This window comes from Oncorhynchus masou, chromosome 8, assembly GCF_036934945.1.
Source record: "Oncorhynchus masou masou isolate Uvic2021 chromosome 8, UVic_Omas_1.1, whole genome shotgun sequence".
Lineage (NCBI taxonomy): Eukaryota > Metazoa > Chordata > Actinopteri > Salmoniformes > Salmonidae > Oncorhynchus > Oncorhynchus masou.
The window spans coordinates 29,234,405-29,244,541 of NC_088219.1; positions in this window are offsets into that span (position 1 = coordinate 29,234,405).

Consider the following 10,137-nt stretch of genomic DNA (forward strand, 5'->3'; position numbering starts at 1 on the left):
GACTGATACCTATCAGGATTATTTGTGAGGATTCACAAATTCACACCGTATTCTTATCGGCAGACTCAATAGCCCTGATTTTTCTAATGACTGCCTCGTCTGGTTCACCAACTGCTTTGCAGACAGAGTTCAGTGTGTCAAATCGAAGGGCATGTTGTCCGGACCTCTGGCAGTCCCTATGGGGGTACCACAAGGTTCAATTCTCGGGCCGACTCTTTTCTCTGTATATATCAATGATGTCGCTCTTGCTGCGGGTGATTCCCTGATCCACTTCTACGCAGACGACACCATTCTGTATACATCTGGTCCTTCTATTGGACACTGTGTTAGCAAACCTCCAAACAAGCTTCAATGCCATACAACACTCCTTCCGTGGCCTCCAACTGCTCTTAAACGCTAGTAAAACCCAATGCATGCTTTTCAACCGTTCGCTGCCCACACCCGCACGCCCGACTAGCATCACCACCCTGGACGGTTCCGACCTAGAATATGTGGACAACTATAAATACCTAGGTGTCTGGCTAGACTGTAAACTCTCTTTCCAGACTCACATTAAACATCTCCAATCCAAAATCAAATCTAGAATCGGCTTTCTATTTTGCAACAAAGCCTCCTTCACTCAAGCCGCAAAACTTACCCTCGTAAAACTGACTATCCTACCGATCCTCGACTTCGGTCGATGTCATTTACAAAATAGCTTCCAACACTCTACTCAGCAAACTGGATGCAGTCTATCACAGTGCCATCCGTTTTGTTACCAAATCACCTTATACCACCCACCACTGCGACCTGTATGCTCTAGTCGGCTGGCCCTCGCTACATATGCGTCGCCAGACCCACTGGCTCCAGGTCAACTATAAGTCTATGCTAGGTAAAGCTCAGCCTTATCTCAGTTCACTGGTCACGATAACAACACCCACCCGTAGCACACGTTCCAGCAGGTATATCTCACTTATCCTCCCCAAAGCCAACACCTAATTTGGCCATCTTTCCTTCCAGTTCTCTGCTGCCAGTGACTGGAATGAATTGCAAAAAAATCGCTGAAGTTGGAGACTTTTATTTCCCTCACCAACTTTAAACACCTGCTATCTGAGCAGCTAACCGATCACTGCAGCTGTACATCGTCCATCTGTAAATAGCCCATCCAATCTACCTACCTCATCCCCATACTGTTTTTATTTTATTTACTTTTCTGCTCTTTTGCACACCAGTATCTCTACTTGCACATCATCTGCTCATTTATCACTCCAGTGTTAATCAGCTAAATGGTAATTATTCGCTCCTATGGCCTATTTATTGCCTACCTCTTCATGCCTTTTGCACACACTGTATATAGACTTTCTTTTTTCTACTGTGTCATTGACTTGTTTATTGTGTTATTGGCTTGTTTATTGTTTACTCCATGTGTAACTCTGTGTTATTGTCTGTCACACTGCTTAGCTTTATCTTGGCCAGGTTGGAGTTGCAAATGAGAACTTGTTCTCAACTAGTCTACCTGGTTAAATAAAGGTGAAATAAAAAAAATAAAATAAAAAGGATAACATCGAGGAGAGTAGCCTTTTCTGGGTGTTTGGAGTCATACCTTGTGGGATTGTTAATAATCTGAGAAAGATTTTGGGAGTCCCATTGCTTTAGGACCTGGTCAGGTGGTTTAAGCTTGTCCCAGTTTAGGTCACCTAGCAGGACAGACAGTGTAAGGGGCCAGGAGAGATGTTAGGGCAGGTAGGGTACGGGCTGGTCCTGATGGAGGATGATAGCACCCAGCAACGGTCAACAAAGAGCTATTTGAAAGTTTAATGCTTAAAACCAGCTAATCAAATTGTTTGGTGATCCTTGGTAAAGGTGATCCTTGGTAAAGATTGCCACTCCCCCACCCATGGAAGATATGTCTTGCCCGAAAAAGGTTATAACCAGAAAGGTTCATAACAAACTTGTACTACATCCATAAATATGAATAACATTTTTAATTAAGAGCGTAGTTAGTTTAGCCACAGAAAAGACAGGAACGTTCCAGCTAACCATGATTGGCTGGCATAATGGATGGACTGGACATACCGGGAGATAGCATGCTTCCGTTATAACATGAACTGCTCTCTATGTGTTGTCAGTCCTTTCTACTGCACTGTTTTTGAAAGATATAGCATTAACTATCGAGAACTACAAAAGTTGTACTACTTTTCTCAACAACATTGATGCACTGAATTTAGCAGGTACTATCGACAGGTCAGTTGGAAAAAGTGATTGACTACTTTCTGAACACGCCATGGTCAGTGTGAACCGGAGGGACTTGACACAACGCTGGCCAAACAAACAAAACAGAATTAAATGGTTACAGTCTGCCATGAAGCGTTCATCTATGTCTAGCAACATTTTCAGACATGTTCCAAATTTGGTCAGAAAGTCATTTTTATTGCAAGTCAAAGCGTAATGTTAGTTAGCTAGCAAACGTTAGCTTGCTGGCTCGCTAGCTAATGTTATGTGTATGATCTGTGTAGTAATATTATTTGAATCAGAAACCATTTGCATTGCTAGTTATAACCTAATGTTAGCTAGCTAACATTGAACCTAGTTTGTTAGCTTTAACTACCTGCAGATTCATACTACAGCTATGGCAATGTTTGTATTGGTAGTAGTATGAGTTGGGATTATGCTGGTTCATAGTTTAGCTAGCTACATGTCAAGGCAAAAGACTCCACTTCGGCCAGATTATTACATGACCCATCAAATTAGCCAGGTGTGTCTGCGGGTGATTACAGCCATCTATTGTATTTCATAAACATGTGTACATGTCTAGACAATAGTGACCCATCCACTTAGTAGATGTGGCTGGTGGGTGGTTATAGAATTTCCTTTACATGACCCATGTGTCTCCTGACCCCTCTTGTCTCAGCCTCCAGTATTTATGCTGCAGTAGTTTATGTGTCGGGGGGCTAGGGTCAGTTTGTTATATCTGGAGTACTTCTCCTGTCCTATTCTGTGTCCTGTGTGAATTTAAGTGTGCTCTCTCTAATTCTCTCTTTCTTTCTCTCTCTCGGAGGACCTGAGCCCTAGGACCATGCCCCAGGACTACCTGACATGATGACTCCTTGCTGTCCCCAGTCCACCTGGCCGTGCTGCTGCTCCAGTTTCAACTGTTCTGCCTTATTATTATTCAATCATGCTGGTCATTTATGAACATTTGAACATCTTGGCCATGTTCTGTTATAATCTCCAACCGGCACAGCCAGAAGAGGCCTGGCCACCCCACATAGCCTGGTTCCTCTCTAGGTTTCTTCCTAGGTTTTGGCCTTTCTAGGAAGTTTTTCCTAGCCACCGTGCTTCTACACCTGCATTACTTGCTGTTTGGGGTTTTAGGCTGGGTTTATGTACAGCACTTTGAGATATCAGCTGATGTACGAAGGGCTATATAAATAAATTTGATTTGATTTTGATTTGATGACTAGGAGTCATAGTCAATATTTTGATATTGCTACTATGCAAATAACAACTTCACAGTACCGTTTTCGCCTTCTGTATCCTGTGCATGTGACAAATAAACTTAGATTTTAGCATGTGTTTGCCACATATCCTCACATGTCCATCCTTAAAGAGATGGGTGGGGCTAAGGCTTAAAAATGTTCTTAAGAGGGTGTGAACGATGCTGAATGGGTGTAGACAAAGAAGAGTTCTCCTGTAGGTGTAAAAACACATTCAAAGTCCATTTTCTCAGAAGTTTATCACCTTTCAAAGCATATTTACTTTCCCATTGTTCCTCAACTGCAGTGTATGATATATTATTTTTTAGTTCTGAGTCTCTACTTTATCCAATGTAAAAATGTTGCTACATAAGACTGAATTGAAGCGTTCGGTCACATACACCACTGTTCAAAAGTTTGGGGTCACTTAGAAGTGACCTTGCTTTTTAATTTTTTTGGGGGGTCCATTAAAATAACATCAAATTGATCAGAAATACAGTGTAGACATAGTTAATGCTGTAAATGACTATCTGGAAACATAGGCGTACAGAGGCCCATTATCAGCACCCATCACTCCTGTGTTCCAATGGCATGTTGTTAGCTAATCCAAGTTTATCATATTAAAAGGCTAATTGATCCTTAGAAAACCCTTTTGCAATGATGTTAGCACAGCTGAAAATGGAAACTGAAGATCTCGTACAACGCTGTGTACTACTCCCTTCACAGAACAGTGCAAACTGGCCCTAACCAGAAAATAAATAGGAGTGGGAGGCCCACACCTGGGCCACATCAGGGGTGGCTCCATATCTACAGAGCCTTTGGAAAGTATTCACATCCCTTGACTTTTCTTCATGTTTATCAACATTTTTTTTAGAAGTTCATTAAAAATGAAAAGCTGAAATGTCTTGAGTCAGTAGGTATTCAACCCCTTTGTTATGGCAAGCTTAAATAAGTTAAGCAGTAAAAATGTGCTTAACAAGTCACATAATAAGTTGCATGGACTCACTCTGTGTGCAATAATATTGTTTAACATGATTTTCTAATGACTACCTCATCTCTGTACCCCACAGATACAATTATCTATAAGGCCTCTCAGTCGAGAACTGAATAAACACAGATTCAACCAAAAAGATCAGGGAGATTTTACAATGCATCACAAAGAAGGGCACCAATTGGGAGATGGGTAAAACATTTTAAAAAACAGACATCAAATTTCGCTTTGAGCATGATGAAGTTATTAATTACACTGTAGGATGGCGTATCAACACACCTAGTCAGTACAAAGATACATTTACCAGAGGGAGAAAACTGATCAGGGATTTTGCCCTGAGGCCAATCGTGACTTTAAAACAGTTACAGACTTTAATGGCTGAGGATGGATCAACAACATAGTAGTTACTCCACTATACCAATCTAAATAACAAATGGAAAAGAAGGAAGCCTGTACAGAATACAAATATTCCAAAATGTGCATCCTGTTTGCAAAGGCACTAGTAATACTGCAGAAAATGTGGCAAAGCAATTAGCTTTTTATCCTCAATACAAACTGTTATGTTTGGGGCAAATCAAATACAATATATCATTGAGTACAACTCCATATTTTCAAGCTTAGTGGTGGCTGCATCATGTTCTGGGTATGCTTATCATCGTTAAGTTTTTCAGAATAAAAATAAACAGAATGGAGTTTAGCAAAATCCTAGAGGAAAACATGGTTTAGTCTGCTTTACACCATTTCCTGAGTGACCGAGTTGCAGATTTGACTCAAATCTATACTGAACAAAAATAAAAACACAACATGTAAAGTGTTGGTCCCATGTTTCATGAGATTAAATAAAAAATCCCAGAAATGTTCCATATGCACATAAACCTTAAACCAGATTTTCAGAAGGATAAAAAAAGGATTTTGAAATTATGACCTTTTCACCCATTTTGGTCAATATTTCCCTCTGTTAGAGCTTTTGGGGTTAAAGTGAAAATGTAAATATCTCTTACGATATCACTTCCTTGGTTAACAGTCAGGTAATGTCTAGAAGCATTAATCGCCTGGTAAGGCAGCTACATGTGCATGCATGCTATATCCCACACATTCAGTAGCCTGGATCCTATTGGATCTAATTGTCTAGATGACATTTTTTAAATGTCTACTTGAAATTGTGACATCTCACACTGATCCTGAAGGACAAGTGTCATCATCCTCAGAACACCATAAGAGTGAATGTCCTGTCCTGTCCTGTCTGCCTGCGCATTCACTCGTGGGCCTGGCTGTGCATTCACACGTGGGCCCAGGGCTCGAAGCAGAGTGCTGTCAGATCAGCTTTACAGACAGCGAACAGACAGCCTGGACAGCAAGGTCATGAGAGGAGTGCCCACGTCCACGGCTGCCCCGCAGCCTCCCAGCTGTCTGGAGACATCCTCACACAGTCATCGACTGCTCACTGGCCAAGGGCACGCACCCCATAATATTAGCCAGCCCACTAACCCATCCACTGCAAACTACCCACCAACCCCCAAACCCTGACAACTCAAAACAAGAGGGCAACCATCCAGACAGACATGCTTTAGACAGTAACACTCAGTCAAGAACACAGTCATGAAAAAAGACAATAGAAGCTAGATTAAAATGGCTTTTACAAAAGCTTGTACAACATGTGACTCTCCAGAGTGGGCCAATTCTGCTTGAAATCAAGCATAAAAAGTTGTATTCAAACATTTGTAAATAAACATGGTAGAGTGGCTGCAGTGAGAAGCCACGGAGGTCATTTCAGCTGTGGAGATAAACCTTCAATGAATAATCAGCTTTTGATTCTAGTATGGAGGCAGACACTGGAGGGAGAGAATATTGAATAGACACTTGACAGTCAAGAGGAACACAAGAGAGTGCAATTTGAGACATTTAGAGGCAATCAGCTAAGACTGATGAGCACTTTAGAGCCCAATGAACACAGGCAGACGCAGACACACGCACTCACGGTACCACCTGCGCACGCACTCACACTGTACAAAAGGCTGTGGAGATATAGTAGGTATCATAGTAGAATATACCCACTGGTGAAGTGGAGCAGAGCATGATGGGCAATCTCCAGCTCATGGAAGAAGATCAGCTTGCGAGAAGTCATGTGAGAGAAAGTTCCAGCCATCCTGTGTTTTTCCACCAGTTAGCTTTTCATTGTGTTAGCCAAGGCCAGCGTGCATCCTTGTTGATACAGTATGTAACTACATATTTCATATCCTTCAGGTTCTTATGTCTAAAGACGCACTCGGTGACAATAATGTCATATTTTATGGATATGCTAATTAGGCATTTCTACCGCGACGACCACGAGCTAGCAACTTTAGCTAAGCCTGCTAGCTCTGCCTCTCCTGTCAAATTATTTTGGACATTTAGCCTAGGATTCGTATTGTGTCCTGTCACCCAGTGCCTTTTTACATGCCCTGTAATTGTATAACTGTACAGATAATATGTGTGTATTTCATTGTGAACCTTGTAGAGGTATTTCAAGTTCATTGTGCAGTTGTAGCCCTGTACTGAAGATGGCGGTGCAAAGCTTTGTAGTACACGTGCGACGGGACCCCTTTGATCCTTAATTAGTGGAGTGACTTTGTATAGCCTAGCACTCTATTGTCATGTATAGCATAAGATGTTAGACGTGCATATTGTTTATAAAAGATGTGAATTGGAGATTGTATGATGTATATGTCATTCACTATTGTAAATTTATTTCCTCCCTTTTCAGAACCAAACACAGTTTGGTTGAGGCAAGATGCCATACCACTAAGTGCCTTAGCCCATCCATACTACATACACTGTGTTGTTCCGTGCCCGTAATGTGAATCTTCAGTGTCATTAAACCACCTCGCCTGTAATCCTCTGTACACGGAGTGAAGTCATAAAACAAAACCTAACCTGAAGAATATACAGTCCACCAAGTTCTCAGTAAGAATATACAGTCCACCAAGTTCTCAGTTACACACGCACGCACGCACGCACACACACACACACGCACACACACACACACACACACACGGGGCGGCAGGGTAGCCTAGTGGTTAGAGCGTTGGACTAGTAACCGGTAGAAAGGTTGTGAGTTCAAACCCCGAGCTGACAAGGTACAAATCTGTCGTTCTGCCCTTGAACAGGCAGTTAACCCACTGTTCCCAGGCCGTCATTGAAAATAAGAATTTGTTCTTAACTGACTTGCCTGGTTAAATAAAGGTAAAAAAAAAAGATGATGCCTGTGACATCAGCACGGCTGGGTGTTTGTCAAGGAGTGGGTCCACAGAGACTTGTCTTCGCTAACTCTCCTCCCTTCCTCCTCTCCTCCTCACCCTCACACACATTAATCTCATCAGTGGGAAAGGGTACCCTCTCACCGTAGTTACAGTCCGCAAAATTCAGTCATAGCAGTCTTTGTGTGCGTGCGTGCCTGTGCGTACATTATCAGATTCGATACCTCCAAGAGGAAATAAGGAATTTATTAAATTGCATATTCTGCTAATATTCTCCACAGCTCCCTCCAGACAGCATACATCATCTCAGCATCTTTTCAACTAGTCATTATGTTTCCACCACATCCTAAAGTTAATATCCTTGGGGACATTTCCTATACTGCACCTATAGTGAAGCTCTCTCCACTAATGAGTCAGAGTCAAACCATACAGTATAGCTAGGCATTAATTAAAAGAGAAGAAAACACTGGAATATGAAATCCTAGGAGGCTAGAGCGAGGATTTTTTTTCATGTCAGAGTCGGTGTGAGGCAGCGTTGGGTTAAGCCCAAGAATGAGGATGAGATGTCGGCAATAGCCTTTCATTAGTCCCTAATGAAATGCCTAATAGTTGCCCCACACGACATCAAACTTGAAAGGACAGTATAGGAGAAAGGTGGAATCCTATTACACCGGCTCCGACTCTCGTCGTATGTGGCAGGGCTTGAAAAATATCACGGATTAAAAAAGGGAAACTCAGCTGCGAGCTTCCCAGAGCCTAACAGAAGAGATAAATGCCTTCTGTGTGCTCGCTAAAAGGCAAGTAACACTGAACCATGCATGAGAGCACCAGCTGTTTCAAATGACTGTGTGATCATACTCACCATAGCCGACACGAGTAAGACCTTTAAACAGGTTAACATTCAAGGCTGCAGGGCCAGATGGATTACCAGGATGCGTACTCAGAGCATACACTGACCAGCTAGCAAGTGTCTATAGTGACATGTTCAACCTCTCCCTGACCCAGTCTGTAATACCCACATGTTTCAAGCAAACCACCATAGTCCCCATGCCCAAGAACGCCATGGTGACCTGTCGAAATGACAATCGCCAAGACTCACATCTTTAACCATGAAATGCTTTGAAAGGCTGGTCATGGCTCACATCAACACCATCATCCCAGACACACTGGACCCACTCCAATACGCATACCGCCCCAACAGATCCACAGACGATGCAATCTCTATTGTACTCCACACTGCGTGGCTGCACACGACTCCAACACTATCATCAAGTTTGCTGACGACACGATGGTGATAAACCTGTTCACCGATGGCAATAAGTCAGCCTACAAGGAGGAGGTCAGAGACTTTGCAGTGTGGTGCCAGGACAACAACCTCTCCCTCAATGTCAGTAAGATCAAGGAGCTGATTGTGGACTATAGGCAAAAGAGAGGAGAGCATGCCCCCATCCACATTGACGGGGCTGTTGTGGAGAGGTTTGAGTCCTTCAAGCTTCTTTGCATCCAAATCATTAAGGACCTAACAGGGTCCACACACCACACAGTCGGGAAGAGGACATGTCAGTGCCTCATCCCCCTCAGGCTGAAAAGATTTGGCATGTGCCCTTTTAAGCTTTAAAAAGATATACAGCTGCACCATCGAGAGCATCTTGACTGGCTCCATCACCACTTGGTATACATTTACATTTACATTTAAGTCATTTAGCAGACGCTCTTATCCAGAGCGACTTACAAATTGGTGAATTCACCTTCTGACATCCAGAAATCCAGGTATGGCAAATACACCAGGCTTGACCGCAAAGCGCTACAGAGGGTGGTGCGGAAAGTCCAGTAAATCACAGGGGCCGAGTTCGCTGCCATTCAGGATCTCTATATCAGGCGGTGTAAGAGGAAGGCCCGAAAAATTGCCAAAAACTCCAGCCATCCAAGCCATAGACTGTTCACTCTGCTACCATCTACCCAAACCATCTGCAATGACTCTATCTTGCACTGACCCTACACATAATCATTATACTATATATATAGTCAAAAATATATGCACACTCACTCATACACAGTACATTGACACACCCACACACATTCACATACAGTACATGAACACACATACAAATGACACACGCACACACAGACCGACACAACACAAACACACATACATACAGTTGAAGTCGGAAGTTTACAAACACCTTAGCCAAATACATTTAAACTCAGTTTTTCCCAATTCCTGACATTTAATCCTAGTAAAAATTCCATGTCTTAGGTCAGTTAGGATCACCACTTTATTTTAAGAATGTGAAATGTCAGAATAATAGTAGAGAGAATGATTTATTTCAGCCTTCCACAAACGTCCCACAATAAGTTGGGTGAATTTTGTCCCATTCCTCATGACAGAGCTGGTGTAACTGAGTCAGGTTTGTAGGCCTCCTTGCTCGCACACGTTTTTTCAGGTCTGCCCACA